The sequence below is a fragment of the Podarcis erhardii genome (assembly GCF_964252035.2).
Source record: "Podarcis erhardii genome assembly, chromosome: 4".
Taxonomy (NCBI): Eukaryota; Metazoa; Chordata; class Lepidosauria; order Squamata; family Lacertidae; genus Podarcis; species Podarcis erhardii.
Genome location: NC_138508.1, coordinates 30,499,507 through 30,516,023, shown reverse-complemented (window position 1 = coordinate 30,516,023; position 16,517 = coordinate 30,499,507).

Below are 16,517 nucleotides of genomic sequence, written 5' to 3'. Positions count from 1 at the left end.
GTTACAGACTCCGCTAACCCAGAAATAGTACCTCGGGTTAAGAACTTTGCTTCAGGATGAGAACAGAAATTGCGTGGTGGCGGCAGCGGAAGGCCCCATTAGCTAAAGTGGTGCTTCAGGCTAAGAACAGTTTCAGGTTAAGAACAGACCTCCAGAACGAATTAAGTTCTTAACCCGAGGTACCACTGTAATGGTGCTGGTGAGACTCAGCAAGAGAACTGTCCAGTCACCTGGGATCAGAACTCTGGACAGCTCTCTGTGGAACATTCATTATGAGCCAGATGCAAGGCAACTCCTAAGGATGTTTCTGTGCCCCCCATAGGTGTAGCCAAGGGGGGCCGGGGACATCTGCCCCCCGATAAATAAAAGTCAATACAAATCAATACAAATCAGAGGTTCTGCCTGCTCCAACAAAAGCCTGCCCCCCTAACAAAAGTCCTAGCTACACCCATGCCCCTGTCCTACCAGTAGAAAGGTAACTATTTAAAAGTTTTGTTTGTAAATAGAGCATGTTTTATTTATATTTTTTTACAATTTTTACAATTTTATAATTTTTATAATTTATACAAAATACAATTACATAAAATGATAGGAACATAATGAAATACTGTTGAAGCAAAAAAACAACAACACATAGACTCATGCAGCTGGAAGGGACCCCAAAGGGTCGTTTTTCTAGTGCAACCTCCTGCAATGGCAATGTAGGAAACTGAGCTAAAGTATCCATGACAGATGACTATCCAACCTCTGCTTAGAAACCTCCAAGGAAGGAGAGTCCAGAACCTCCCGAGGGAGATCCATCTTCCATGTATTATTAAAAAGTAAGCAACACAAAGAATTATCTTTCAGTGTCTCATAATACCACATAGCTGGTTTGTGGTTTCTCAGTAGATAGGCACAACTTAGAAGAAATGTGTTTACATCCAGTCTCAATGAATGCAATGCAATGGAATGTAAACATGACTAAGCCTTTTATTTCAGTGGAACTGAGTCATGCTGTGTTGGCTGGCAGCCACACCAATCTGGCAAGGGAAACAAGTCACCAAATAGTAACTGCATGGTAGATAATGTTCAACTATAGGCAATGGTGCTGCACACCTGCCTTATTTTCATGGTTTTCAGCTGTAATGGGCTGGCATTGTAGTTGGTTTGTTCTTGAGATCAGAGTCCTGAGTAATTCCATTTCATGAATGGAACTCTCATGCAGCAGATTTTGTCATTCACTTCAGTGGGGCAGGCAACTCTCAGCACATCCAACTCCCAGCAGTATTTAATATTTCTTATTCTTCTAATCGCCAGACCATACATTTTAATTGCATCCACACAATTAGCATAGTGTCTAGTTTAGCCACAGCACACTGTGTATCTAGTTTTTAAAATGTTCAGAGCTTCCCTCTTATGAAGATTTTGATTTAAAAGTTCTTGATTTGAAAATAAAATATTATCTTCATACTCATTAAGACCAATTCCTTAGGGGAGAAAAGATAATAAGAAGAACCCACGCTAATAATCATTGTTTGAAAACCAAAAAAGCTTTAGTCACAGTTAACAAAAAGGGGTGCATTAATTATCTTAGAAGATAAATGAAATGTTTCTCTGTACCATTTTGTTATACTTGCCAGCCAAGCTTGCTGTTTTTGTACTCTCATGAAGGAAAGACAATTCACCTCTGAGGTTTTAAGCGATATATGAAATATATCAAGGCAGAGTGGTGCAGTGGTTGATCAAGAAGATCAAGGAGAACTAGGTTCAAACCCATCATGAAGTTCCCTGCATGACCTTGGACCACTCACAATCTCTTAGTCTAATCCACTACACAGGTCTGTTGTGAGATAAAGTATATTGAAGGGTGGGGGAGTGAAATTCGGGAGAAACAGCAGTTTGTTTTCTTCTTCATGGAGTAACTACCTTGGAGCTAAGTTAAGTTTCAGCCTTGCACAGATGTACAGTTTCTGAAAATAGAATTATGTTGTTCTTATAGCTCCTATTCTTTTACATATTGTTGCTTTAAATCCTGGCATAGTATATGTACAATTCACTATGATATGCAATATCCATTTCTTGCAAAGGGGCTTTTACAGCAGATGTTCCTGGCGGAATTGTATCAATAGAAAGGGCACCAAATATCTCTATTTGCTAACAGCTTGCATCTGCTAGCTCATGGTGCATGAATGCCCGCAGCAGACTTTAAATGAAGTTCTCTGCTTGCAATTAGCCATGGGAATAACCTGAGTGCGTGCTTTGTGCAAATGTTACATTACACTGAATGTGTGGGTTATTTGAATGCAAACTGATATTTAACTAATTAGAGATTTACATCGAATCACAAACCTTCAAGCCTACATGACAGACGATTACTGAGCTCACAGTATTGAAGCAGAACAGAAGGATGGGATACAGAACAACATCCAGATTGCATTTTAAGCACCATGGACAGCACTCTGTGTACTTTGCCCTTTTCTGCCTTAAGGAAAGCTGAATTCTGTGATCTGCATAAGTAAACCAAGTTTATTTGGGATAATTTATTCTGCTTGTGCTAGTCAAGGGGAAGGACAGAGAACTCTGCAGAGTCTTTTGTTGACTACTGGAAACTTTATTTATTCTAGCCTCAGTTCTACCTGACACCCATCACCCATCACTCACCATCCATGGGGCAAGTATAATGTGAATATTATTTATAGTTCTTTTTGAGAACATTCTGGGCAATTGCATCTTTTGCCTCCAGTTTCAGTTCCTAACTGTAATTTAAGAGTGATCTGCATATTCAGTCATGTCATATTAACTATCCATTTTCTTGCTTTGAACATTTGTGCTTGAAGAAGGGTCCTTAGGTCCTTAGGTGTTCCAGTGTTTTGTACCAGTTGTTTCAGTCAAGGTGTTCCACCTAACATGATCTGTGATTTTTGCCTGCACTTTACAGTTATTGGAACATATGCAACGAAGTCTACAAAGTCCTTTTTAAAAGCTTTACTATATATAATTTTTTTTAGCAAAGACTGGGAAGAAGTAGAAGATGCCAAACTGCTTGCAGACATTTTCTGGACAAAGAGAGAAGCAGATACTGCCACATGCTAGGCACATCTGGTGCAGACAAGAATTAAAGAGAACCTGGATCAGAGCACAGAAGAACAACTGGAAAGATGAGAAAAGGCAGCAAAATGACTCCCTTATGAACACTTGCAGTCTGTTCCTTCCCATTACTGGACTTATCTCTGGGAATTGTTCAAACGCTCAGCTGTAGCTAAAGGAATCATTGAAGCTAACTATGGTTCCCATGGAATCTTCTAGTTCATTAGACTGGGTAACTTCGATCCATTCCCTGTGCTTTTTATTACCTCTCAGAGAACCACCATTTGTCACAGATGACTCATCTCCCTTGTGCTGACAAAACTCCAAACTTCCCAGCTGTTGACTGTTAGTGGGAATGAACCTGCGATCTCCGGTGAGCAGCCAATACAGCAAATTAATCCCACTGCAAAAGGATTGTGTGTTCTGCCAATGGCAGCACTGCATTGTGAATAATAATTTTAAAAAACACACGGTAAAAGGGTTAAAGTGAGAAATAAGGAAATCAGATAAATAACCCATCACCTTGCTGCAATTAGCAGACAATGAAATCTACCAGTCCAGTTTGCCCAGAAGAAGCAAATTGGCAGATAAGAATTGAATGAAAAGTTGAGGTGGTTGCTAAAATTCAATGTAGGGGCTACAAGGTGGGCTTTGCTGCTGTGCTTTTCCTGGGAATGCAGATAAGAAAATACTCCTTGCCATTGGCTAGGATTAGCATTCAAAACATGCTCGACAAGTACATCTAAAGAAAACAGGTTCAGCATGCATCGGGTCAATCGCTCAATTCAGTACACAGGTTTTAAAATAGCATTGCCCCAAGCCAGCAAGAGATGTAAGCGTTTTCCCCATGTGTAAATTCTTTCCTCCACTATAGGGACAAGGAGTTCTCCCCCCTACATACACCCCCCCCCCGCCCAAGTCCTGAGTGCTGCTTGAGCCAGGTGTCATCATCTCTTTCCCCTGCTAGAAATCTTTCTGGAAAGGGAAGTGGAGAGGCCTGTGAGTTTTAATGCTCTCACTGGACTCAGAGCTGGCGCATGTACATAGTCGAGGCAAGAGGGTGACGGTGATTGCAAGCCAAATTATTCCCCCCTGTTTAGTAAAACCGGGGGGAAACAAAAAGTGTTGAGTTGTAAAAGCACATGGGGGGGGGAGAGATGAGACATAAGGCTTTCTATAGGCAGATGCTTGAAACATGCGTCATAGTGCCATAAATCGTTGCAGCAAAAGGGATGCTGATGTTCAAGAAGCTGCCCAGTGGGGTTTCGGATGACAAGGCTCTACTTTGATAAAGAAAGCTACCTGACACCTTTTCAAGTGTTCCATTGGTGCGTAAATTGTATTAAGCCAGTGCACTGCTGTCACCTGCTGTTCACTACCAGGTTAATTCTAGCTCAGAAAAGCATATTGCAATGGAAATGACGGCTTTCCTTCACTTTTCTCAGAGATTGTGGTGGATCCTCTCCCCACCTTTGCTTGGTTTGATTATCTCCTTGGTGATGATATGGCTGTGCTTATTAATTTGTTTAAAAATGTTTACTAGCTGCCTTCCATTGTAACAATGACAATGTCAGTATATAAATATTTCCATACCCAAATAAGATAGGAAGCAATCCCAAACGTTTTTAAAGCCCACCTAATCACTGCCAAGGAGTGGCTGCTGTTATGCCTCAGGGGAGGGAATGACAGAGCTGTGGGGCCCCAGCAGAAAAGGCTCTGTTCCTTGTAGACAGCAGCTGGACTTCCCTTCCAGGTAGGCACATGAGCAAGGGCTCAGGCATCCATCTCCAATCCTTGGTGGAGTCCAAAATGTATAGCCTGCCTTTCTAAGCAAAAACCAATCAAAGGTGCCTTACAGACGTGTTCAATGAACAATGTCACAGAACACAATGACCCTGTGAGAGGACCAAATGAATGGTGATCAGCTGTTCCTGATTCTAGACCGTGGCAAAGTGTAAGTTCCAGCAAAAGAATGGAATTTTGTGCCTTCCAAAAGACTGATCCTAAGTCTGAACTAAGGGTCAGCCTTCTGTGGAGAGTCTTCATATCTTAGCATTAAATCCAGAGCCATTCCAACAGAGCTCAGATGAAGTTTGAGACCATGTTCACAAGACACTGCACCCCACTAAAAAGGACTTATAGGTACTGTTGTCCATTCTGTGTGCTTGGGAAGCTGACATTGCACCATTCTTTGGGAGAAAGAGACACATCTGCCTAAAGGCAATAAAATATCTTAAGCCACCTGTGCTTTGGGGCTTCAATATGTCTGAGCACAGCCTGAGCTTAAAATGTGAATTGGCAGATGTGTAAAAAAAAAAAAAATCCGCTTAACTAATATAAGGCAATCAAGATTGCACATTCCGCTTTCTGTCAGGGATGCTTTAGTTAAGATTTCTGCACTGCAGGGGGTTGGACTAGATGACCCTCGGGGTCCCTTCCAACTCTACAATTCTATGATTCTATGCAGTGATGTGTATCGCTTGCTGCCGTTTCCCACCTTCCAGCTCAAAGACAACTGGATGAGGAGCAGGGATGGCACAGAAACTGACATGGCCACTGCTTAAGCCTGTATAGGGCTCACCTTACAACTATGCTGCCCACCCCCAAGCTTCTATTCCTGCTTATCTTCTGTGCTAGACACACACCTCTGTCAGCCTCTTGAGCATGGCAACTTCTGCTTTCTTCAAGTGCAGAGTGCACTGTGTCATCTTCAAAAGGAATGGCTGAGAAGTTTACAGTAGCAGGTTGTATGAGAGAATATCAAATGGAAATGTTGGTGCACCTAGATTCAAGAGCCAGAATCAGAGGTTTGTTGGTTTGTTGGTTTGTTTTTTAAAAAAACAGAAATAACAAATACAGTTACATGATGAAATTGTATTAGGTCTTCAGCAGTTCTTACCAGTCATGGTCCAGAGATTGTTCTGCATGACTCTACTTATGTGTAACTCTCAGAATCATTCTTGGACCAAGCAGACTAACCCATTGCAAATAATTGGTCAAAGCTTTCGAGTTGTGAAGGAATCTGAACAACCCAGGGCAAACAAAGAATCTGTTAAATAAAAGTGAGATTTACTTATGAAAATTGTCAAATCAGACACATCTGAAAGAAGTTTTAGATAATATTTTATATTATTGCTGTAGAGCGGGGATAAGGAACCTATGTCTCTCCAGATGTTTAAAGCTCTGTTGTCCTGCAACATCAATTATATTAGAAGGCCAGTATCCTGTCTGTAAAGATAAACAAAACAGCCTAAAGGCTCGATGCACTGGGAAGTTTTCCAACATTTCTTCTTGCTGAACGGAATGTTTGTCCCCATGGCACCTGATATATTTAATCAAGGAGGTATGCAGCTGCTGATTTAGATAGCACCTTGGTGAGCAAAGCACTTTCCCCAGGGTCTGGACATGAGTCATCCCCCCCAGCTCAGCTCATGCCTGTGCGGTATATATTAGTTGTGTGCACATTTGTGATGCAGGCACCATTCCTCTGCAAGCTCTGTGTCCTGGACTGACTCATACCAGGTTGAATCAATTAATCTTGATGTCATTCCTCTTACACTGTATTGCAGGGTAAGAAGTTAACCGTCTGAAGAATGTGGTAAAGCTACATTGGACCGTACTGCCACCAAGCCCAGTACTAACTACTTGGGCTGGTGGTGCCTCTCCAGGTGGAAATCTTTCACTGCTCTGTCTGCATGAAGCCTTTTCACCAGATGATCCCAAGGCCTGAAGCAGAGACCTTCTAGATGAACAGCATGTGCTCAGCTCTGCCATTAAGCCAAGGGCTGCTGGTGTAGGGTTTAATGGATCCTTGAGCCAAGGCACTTATTTTTATTTTTATTTTCAAAAAAGTAAATCAACCTGACATTTCTGAAGAAAGTTAAAGCAGAAAATGCAGAGGCAACTCTAATGCTTCTGCACTCAGCAGGCAGCACCATTACTAAGGACATGTAATTGCTTAATTGCTACTACAAGACCAAAGGAAGGAATATTGACCTCCCTTCCAATGGGAAGGGACAGAGCATAGGCATTGTAGCTAGCAGCCCTCTGATTTTCCTCCATGAATTTATCCGAACCTCTTTAAAAGCCATCCAGGTTGCCACTGGGCTGAACTTCACTGCATGTAATGCTCTGAAGGAAAATGTAATGAAAATGATATACAGATGGTACATGACCCCAGTTAAACTTGCCAAAATATACCATTTGTCTGATAATAAATGTTGGAAATGTAAAGAAAATGAAGGAACATTCTTTCACCTTTGGTGGACCTGCCCTAAAGTGAAGGCCTTCTGGGAAATGATTTATAATGAGTTGAAAAAGGTATTTAAGTATACCTTCACTAAGAAACCAGAAGCCTTCCTTCTGGGTATGGTCGGCCAGAAGGTGTTAAAGAAGGACCGAACATTTTTTATGTATGCAACAACGGCAGCAAGGATACTCATTGCTAAAAACTGGAAAACTCAAGATCTACCCACACTGGAAGAGTGGCAGATGCAGCTGATGGACTATATGCAATTGGCCGAGATAACTGGCAGAATCCGAGACCTGGGAGAAGAGAGGGTTGAAGAAGACTGGAAGAAATTTAAGATTTATCTACAAAAATATTGTAATTTGGCTGAATGTTAAGAAGGATGCTAGATCATAAATAATTGTCCACCACTGAATTAGATTTGATTTTGACGATAAGTGAGATTAAGGAAAATATAAATTTTTTGGAGAACTGCTAGATTTTATTTAAATGAGCGGATACAAGGTTCTAAACAAGATGATAATTTGCTTGAAAAAAATTTATAACGATGTAAGTGGGAGCGGGAGACGTGAGGGAGTTCAAAGAAGTGATGAAACTATGTCATGATATAAGTAATGTTGTTTATTATTTATGTATTGTATTCAAAAACTTTAATAAATATTTATTAAAAAAAAAAAGCCATCCAGGTTGGTAGCTGTCACTGTCTGCCATGGGAGGGTATTTCATAGCTTACCTGCACACTGTGGGGCACATATTTGCATCCTGTTTTTCCACCCAGGAGCTCAAGGTTCTATACATTTTCCACCCCTCCCCCATTTTATAGCAACAGTCTTGTGAGGTAGGCTAGGTTAATATACAGAATGTACATAAGCAGCAGCTCTCGTCAATAGATTGAGGAGGGGCAGGTGGGATAGAGGGGTCCCAATCCGCATACAGTGTACCAGACCCAGGAATTCCTGTTGGCAAGCCCCTCTTTCATTTTCCTGAAATTCCTGCTATCGTCACATTTCTCTTTTCCATTTATAGAAATGCCAATTGAGCATATATACCACTGTGAAAGGGAAATGGTTTGTAAATAGCTTCACTGCAGTAATGCTTTCCATTATAATGAAAGCATGCTTCTCTGAATAGGATAACACAAGCGCGATCTACCACAAAATGTTGCAGCGCAGAGTGCTTCTGCTCAGGGCTCCTGACATTCCATCAGTTTTCCACCTCCCTTTCCCTCAGCAGCCAGTCAGCATTCTGTGCCCACTGAGCATGCTCAGTCCTCCTTAGGTGGCTTTTATGTAGGTATCTCCCCACCCTGCTTTCATGTGTGTGTTTTGTAGTTCTGCAGACCTTTGGGTTTCCCGAAGCATACAGAAACTTTCCTATTCTACGTGGGTGAGGTCATTTTCATGATATAAAAATCAGCACTCAGAAAACTGGGGTCACTGTCACTACATATGATTATATCAATCCCACTTTTTTTGGAGGGAAAACAAAAACCACTTGCGTCTGATTACAGCGGGTATCGCAAACAATCTCTCATTGAAGTGCAATGTATCTGCCTTAGATTTGCTTCTTTTCCAGCTCCAGTTGTGAATGGTGCATTCTGGGAGAAAGAATTTGCCAGCAAGTGGATCTGTCCACATCACTTGCTGTCTGTCATTTAAGAGCATTGGGTTTTTATTTTTTATTTTTTGACAGCTCATTTGAAAGACCTTGGGACTTTGGGACATCATGTATTACAGAAACCTGGAGTTAAAAGGTATAATCAGTGCCTGCCATGAATACAACCGGTTCTCTCTTGCCCCGTACTGATCTGGTATAGGTGCCTGAATAGGAAACATGCATCTTGCATTAATGCTAAATGATGCTGGTTGAAGGTTGAATTTAATAGATAAGAATAAAAATAACAGTAGAAGACTTAGTCAAAAAAGCAAACTAATCTGCATTTGTATACAATACTTATCAAACACTTCCAGGATGCACTCCCGGGCGAGTCCAGACCCTCTAAGTGTCCCTCTTTTCCAGGGGCATCCCTGATTTAGAGAAGCTGTCCCAGTTTCTGATTTGATCCCAGAATGTCCCACTTTTCCTTAGGATGTCCCTATTTTCATTGGAGAAATGTTGGAGGGGGTGGAGTTACTTGACCCCTGAGCTGTCTGAAGGCAATACTGTATAGAGAAGGGGTTTTTTATGTTTAATGTTTTATAATGTTTTTATAATGTTGCACTACTTTAGTGTTGTTAGCCGCCCTGAGCCCGGCTTCGGCTGGGGAGGGCGGGATATAAATAAATAAATAAATAAATTATTATTATTATTATTATTATTATTATTATTAATGTTTTGCTGGAAGCTGTGTTGGAAGCTGTGTTTCATATGTGTTGGAAGCTGCCCAGAGTGGTTGGGGCAACCCAGTAAGATGTGTGGGGTATAAATAGTAAAATTATCATTATGGAATGGGACGTCCCTATTTTCATCGGAGAAATGCTGGAGGGTAGGTGAGTCAAGTGACTCAAGCCTCAATCTCACCCTGAACAAAGCACTTTTTGGGGAGTGACTGCCGAGATCTCATGAGAAAAAACAGGATGTTCCTCTTTTTATCGAGGCACTTGGAACGTACGGCTTCTATTATTATCTTCAGTTTTTTAAAAAATGATCAGGGTTCAGGTAATGTGAGAGACTTCTGCCTTAGACAGCAGTTGCCAATCAGAATAGATGATACTGGACTGAACGGACAAATGACCTGATCTGATAGGAGGTAGCTTCCAATGTGAGCAGCTGCTTCAGCTTTCCTCAGTGCCAACAACACAAGCACCTGCCCACCACACAGTTGAGATTTTACTGCGCCTTTACTGCTCCTAACATCAGACTTGCTATTGCAGCCAGATTCATTATGGTGAGCCAACCTCTTGCTAGTGATTGTCAGAAAGGTTACTGCTTTTCCCCCTGCCAGGACTGAAGCCTCAAGCCTAAAAGAGCCTTGAAAAAAATCTTGGATTGGAAAAACAACAACAACTAAGTTTAAAAATGCATAATGCCCTGCTGGGTAGTTATGAAACAAGCATTTCCTCAAACATCACAGGAAAAGGGTGCACAGCTTATGCATATTCGAAGCTGCTACAGGCCTGCATTTAATTCAGTTGCCTGTGGTCTTATGGGTAGCATTATTGGGTACTGAAATAATGTCTGAGGAGGCATAAAGACAACGCTGGCATCTGAGCTTGTTGCAGGGTCTGGCCCCTGTGTTTGGGACTTGTTTATGTGACCCTCTGTTGTTGGTGAGTAGCTGCTATTTTGGGGTGTTTGTAAGCAAGGGCAGGGCTACCAGTGGCATAGTGTTGGGTGAGGGGGGACAGACGGGCGGTGGCGCTAGGTGTAAGTGTCCCAGGTGCAAGAGGGGGTGGGGGGAGACGAGTGGCAAGTGCACATGCCGAACCGTCTCCATGGTGTTTGCTCTGTGGTGTAGCCTCTTGGCATCCATGCTAATGGTCCACGTGTCAGGGGATGCAATACTTGCCCTGGGTGCTGTCAACCTACACTATGCCTGTTAAGTTGTGGGTGAACATATCAGACAACACAGCGATTCTTCAAACAGCTCTTGTTTATTCACAGGCCAGAACAGAACTGAACTGAAGGGTTCAGCCAGCCTGCTTATATAGAGCTCCTGTACAACACAACTGTAACAACTTTCTGTAACTATCCAATCACTGAACGTCACTTTCAATCCCTTATTTGCATATGTGGAACGAGTGAAAACTATCTGCAGTATCCCCCTGCTGGCCCAGGGTGAGAACTTCAGTACCTAACAATGCCACTGAGGCCTACTACCCGGGATAGGCTGTAAGACAATAGAGCTGAGTGGTTTTAGCTCAGAGATGTAGGTGAGAGCCAGTGTTGTTCTTCCGTTTAGACAATTATAGCATGTAATTTGAGGCCATCCTGCCACCATCTTCTTAAACTGCTTTTGTATCCCAGTGTTGAGACTAGACTCGATTCAAATAGATGAGATTATGAACATACGTAAAGCGCCTTCCCCACACACCTGAGTAACCAGCAGTCCCAGTGGTTCAGATTAAGGAAAGCTAGGGCCAAGGAAATAACATATTTAATACCTGCAAGTTCTGGTTGTTCTTACAAAGGGACACTGCCTGCCTTTGCAGCTGCTACATATGAACCTCTTCCTGAAACCTGTGGTTTTTAATGATGGCAACATTTGGTTCTCAAGCACCATTTCAGTCAAAACCGTTTGCTTGGGAGAGCCACAGCAGAGCATGCATACTAATGATGCTGAACTCGGCTCACAGGCTAAAAGCTGACGCAGGGCAAGTCAGAAACCACCAGCTCAAAAATCAGATTAGTCACAAACCCCTTGAAGCAGGTATGCAGGGGCCTCAAGAGGATATCCTGGGCCCAGTTCATGATATGTGAATTGGGCCCCTACATCCTGCCCCATCCCTGCAATCTATTAAGAGCTGGATGGACCAATGGTCTGAATTGTTATAAAGCAGTTTTTTTTAATGTTCCTTAAGCCCCTCGCAGCTTACAGTGTTTGCAAACACAGCAAACATTCTATTGAAGCACATTTTCCACCTCTCAAAGAATCCTAGTAACTATAGTTTGATATGGGTACTGGTAATTGCAACTCTTGCCAACAAAGGTCCGTATAGTTAAAGCTATGGTTTTCCCAGTAGTGATGTATGGAAGTGAGAGCTGGACCATAAAGAAGGCTGATCACCGAAGAATTGATGCTTTTGAATTACGGTGCTGGAGGAGACTCTTGAGAGTCCCATGGACTGCAAGAAGATCAAACCTCTCAATTCTGAAGGAAATCAGCTCCGAGTGCTCACTAGAAGGACAGATCGTGAAGCTGAGACTCCAATACTTTGGCCACCTCATGAGAAGATAAGACTGGAAAAGACCCTGATGTTGGGGAAGATTGAGGGCACAAGGAGAAGGGGACGACAGGGGGACGACAGAAGATGAGATGGTTGGATAGTGTTCTCGAAGCTACCAGCATGAGTTTGACCAAACTGCGAGAGGCAGTGGAAGACAGGAGTGCCTGGTGTGCTCTGGTCCATGGGGTCATGAAGAGTCGGACACGACTAAACGACCAAACAACAAGGGGTAAATTACAGCTCCTGGGAATCTTTGTGGGTTCCTTAAATGTGGCAAGCTCCCTAAGTAGGAGCATTTCTCTTAGGGAGCAAGAATCTCTTGCAAAAGTTTTCCCCCAATTCCCACTTGTATAGTGCTGATTTAATTTATAAGTTGCAAGATTACATGGAACTGTATATAAATATCCAGTATGTGGTAGAGAAATGCTAGGTATTCTTAGCAAACTGCTAGCATTCCAGTACACCAGTAATTCCCTTTGAATGCTCTCTGTAACTTTTACTGACGGAAACCTTTTCCTCGAATAATACTAGGCTTCCTCCTCATTTTCATTCCAGTTGTGTTTTGTTGGGGACCCTTCATCACTGATGCACGACGAACTCCTAACTTTGCCAGTTCATTTCACATGCACTAAGAAAGGAAATAATAGATTTCAAGCAGGCGAGGAACTTGCACCCAAATTCAGTAAAACTTAAATTACTTGATCTGTTTCTTAGTATCCACGGTGACAATGTGACTGGAATGCTGGAATTAAATTCATGACAAAGAAACTGGTGAATAATTATGTGAGACTCCATTGTGCAGCGGGCGTGTGTGTCTCAAAGAAAGTCTTATCGGCAGTTTCTTTATTAAGAAAACGGAAATGTTCAGTCTTTGGGATCATTCTAATTTGCCACCGCTGCTCTTAAAGGAGCGAAGTTTTATAGCAAGAACTCGCTACCCTGTCCAGGACAAAAACATGGCTTCTTTCCTCCTGGACAGCAATGTAAAAATAAAAAAAGGCAAAGGACCCATGGATGGTTAAGTGCAGTCAAAGGCAACTATGGGGTGTGACACTCATCTCGCTTTCAGGCCCAGGGAGCCAGCGTTTATCCACAGACAGTTTTCCGGGTCATGTGGCCAGCATGACTAAACCGCTTCTGGTGCAACAGAACACTGTGATGGAAACCAGAGTACAAGGAAATGCCATTTACCTTCCCACCACAGTGGTACCTATTTATCTACTTGCACTGGTGTGCTTTTGAACTGCTAGGTTGGCAGGAGCTGGGACAGAGTAACAGGAACTCAACCCATCGCAGGGATTCAAACCGCCAACCTTCTGATTGGCAAGCCCAAGAGGCTCAGTGGTTTAAATTTATATACCACCCTTCATCCGAAGATCTCAGAACAGTTCACAAGATAAAATATACGGTATATATAATATAAATGCAATGTAATGAGATGAGATGATGCATTTGTCTGCATAACTAAGGAAATGGCCAACGATTCCTTCTGAGAGGCTGCTTTCTACAGCTTCTCCCTCCCTGAAGGGAGATGATGTCATCAAGCTACTTGCATCACTGGCTTTGCTGCCTGAGACAAAAGATAGCAAGATAGCAATTTCCCCATTTCAGGTACAGGAGCCACTAAGACCAGCAGTTGACCGTTATCTCAACAGCATCCTCTATCTTACCTGAGTGCAGCAGGCTCACATAGAAAGCATGAGGCAACGGCCTCACCCTGGCTCTGAGACAGAGGTCTGTATTGCAGTTGAAGAGCAGAGTGGCTTTTTTTAGGCAGTAGGAAAACCCCGTTTTTTAGGGGTTCAGTTATTGAGCTTGTTTTAGGGAGGAGAAAAAGAAGAAGATTTGGGGGGGGGGGACTTCCACAAAAAGATCGCTGTGGATGAAAGCTCCGTCTTCCCTTCTAGAGATCAAACAACATTGGAGGGGGGCAGGGCAGGAGTCAGTTTTAGCGACGCTAAGGAAAGGGAGCCTGAGATCGACCGTGATCTACCAAAACCTTGTGGGGATCTACCAGTAGATCGTGATCGATCTGTTGGACATCCTGCCCTAGAAATCCACTGGGAGAAATAACTTTGGGACAGCTCTGGAAGTCAAGCTGTCTCTTCCTCCCTCTTCTGTACAAAGCTCACCGAGCAAATAGCACAGCTGGGGCCCTAACTGGCAGCAGCTCTCCAGGATTAAAGTCAGAGTTCTTTCCTAGCCCATCTGGGAGATGTCAGGAATTGAATCGAGGCCCTTCTGCGTTCAAAGCAAATGAACTCAGTCACTGAGTTGAGCTCCTTCCTATTTCATTGCCCACCCCTTACCCCAGTGTTTTCAGAAATGCCTGCATATTGTTCCTCTTTATCCCAGGCTTCCTTCCCAGTCCCTTGCACTGTTGTCTTGTCTGTTCTGATTTCTAGATTCAACGCCCCTCAGGGCAGGCTAATCTGCTTTATTATTTAAAAAAAAGTTACACGCTTGGGTGGTACCATAAAAATAACCTGCTATTGGCAACAGTTCAGAACACATTGCTTCTACTTGAGTCGCTTGTAGTGTGATACAAGGAAGCAGGATTGAAATTTCAGACGGAACCTACAGGGACATATATCTCCCTGAGTTCCTTGAGAAGGGAAGGGTATGGTATAAATTCAAGTGTTACACACCACCCGTCTCCAAGTGGTGCCAGATTCCAGGCACTTACCCAGGGTTCGTGTTTCCTTTGGAAATGAGGCAAAGTGGAGACTGTGGTGTCTTTATGATATGAGTTTATTACTCACATATACAACCTGAGTCCAGTGGAGGGGTTCACAGCATCAACATCCCAAGAGGGTCTTGTTTCTCCCATAGTCACAGCCTTGGATTTAAACAGAAATCAAACATTGCTCTCAGATATTGCTCTGATTCTCTCTCCAACTCGCTATCTTTTCCTAGGTCACATCAATGCCCCAAAAAACTCTCAACCCTGGCTTTTGTCCTTTTTACCATCTATGAGTTTAGGGAGTGGGGGAGGGGGAGGGGGAGGGGAGGGGTTCCACCCATTTGCAATCTTCCACAGAGCCCCTTCCTTTGTTCTCCTTAATGGCTCATCACTCAGGCTATCAGCTCGCCAGGAGACTAGCTTGGCTACTCCAAGAACTAAAAGCCTTGACTGAATTCTGACACTTGCTAAATCCAGGGATTAGAGGGGTCTTGGCATACAGGCTACTTCCCCCTGCCCAAACATTAAGATAAGCGTTTACGTTATACTTTCCTATGTACTTTACAAACACCATTTTGGCTGCATTTGGGCTTGTCCTAATTTTACCACAGCAGCACTCCCATCTCATTTACAGGCTTTCATTATTATAATTCTAAAGGCCTGGTTTTCTTTTCTTCTCTTACATTTTCTGCATCATTTACACTGGTGTTAATTACATGGCAGATTGCTTTGTGGAACTATTTTTCTCCAAGGGACAAACATTCAGCATTTGTTCTCTTGCCACATAAGATAATAACCCAATGTATCACAATTAAATCAGACCAATGTACTTTAATTCCTATTAAGATTCTGCAGTGTATTTTCCTGTGCCATATTTGTAGTACTGTACTTGGCTTATTAAAAATGAGAGAGAGAGAGAGAGAGAGAGAGAGAGAGAGAGAGAGAGAGAGAGAAGGAAAGGAAGGAAGGAAGGAAGGAAGGAAGGAAGGAAGGAAGGAAGGAAGGAAGGAAGGAAGAGTTGTGTTGTTCTGGACCTCAAATGTTCCTCAGTCCTAGATCAAGAACAAGATTATGTCTTAAGTAGGAAGACATCCCAACTCACTTACCAGAACACATCATGCAGGCAGCCTCTGACAAGTAATCTGAAGCAGAATGCAATGGACATTGCTCACTCCGAACACATCTCACCAGTCGCCACAGCTTCACTGGCTGCCTATCTGATTCTGAGCCCAATTCAAAGTTCTGGTGTGTACCCCCAAAACAGCCTGTGCCAACCTGGTGCCCTCCAGATGTTTCGAACTACGACTGCCATCAGTCCCAGCGCTGGCCTACCATTCAAGTACTTTTTAGTCTAGTTCTACAATGCTATATTGGAATTAACAGCACTGTTCTATAATGGCAAAGAGACAGCCTCATATTTAGCATTCTCGTCTGTTCTAGTTATAGCCACGCTCCTGGCTTTCTGAGGGTATATTTAAAATGTACACCCATCATCAGTTTTCCCAGTGAAATGTTGAAATTGTGAGTTGGTAAAGGTAGAATAGGGACACAGGTGGCGCTGTGGTCTAAACCACTGAGCCTCTTGGGCTTGCCAATCAGAAAGGCTTGTCCAACAGTCTGTCTCCGTATA